The sequence below is a fragment of the Haplochromis burtoni genome, unplaced genomic scaffold (genome assembly GCF_018398535.1).
Source record: "Haplochromis burtoni strain Fernald_Lab_line unplaced genomic scaffold, NCSU_Asbu1 Contig_231, whole genome shotgun sequence".
Classification (NCBI taxonomy): Eukaryota; Metazoa; Chordata; class Actinopteri; order Cichliformes; family Cichlidae; genus Haplochromis; species Haplochromis burtoni.
In genome coordinates this window covers 249,277-249,858 of record NW_024582592.1, presented here as the reverse complement: position 1 = coordinate 249,858, position 582 = coordinate 249,277, and positions in this window count along the sequence as shown.

Genomic DNA, 582 nt, shown 5'->3' with positions numbered 1-582 from the left:
TCTATAGTGTTACATCATATTCTATAAGGATGTTATGTGTTTGGCAGAAGTGAGCCTGTTTAAGGCTCTGATATCTATTCTGTATGACTTAAAGCAGTTATGACATGGTCTGATTTTTCTCACCCAATAAAGGAATATTTCATATATCAGTCTACTCTTCATTCTATCAGACACAGTTTTCACAGCTTGTACATTTTCCTTTCTACACATGTATGTAAGCATTGAGCCAAATGTAATAATGCCAACAAATTAAACGAACAATATTTGTCTCTTATGTATAATACATCTACATATACACTGTCAAAGATACTTGTCTTTGAGTGAAGATTTAAGGTGATAGGAAATATAAATAACTGCAACTTGAATCTTTGACCCAGAGTTCAAGCTCACTGCTGTAATATATCCTGTAATATGTCTCATGAACAACATTACCTAATTGTTATTTACTAGCTAATCTTAAATGACTGTTCAGCACAGAAATGAAGCCCAACAATCATGTTTTACAGTCCTGTGGTCTCAGCCTCAGATACTCAATTAATCAAAGTGATGTCATGACAAAAATGAATGACCAACAAAAGATTT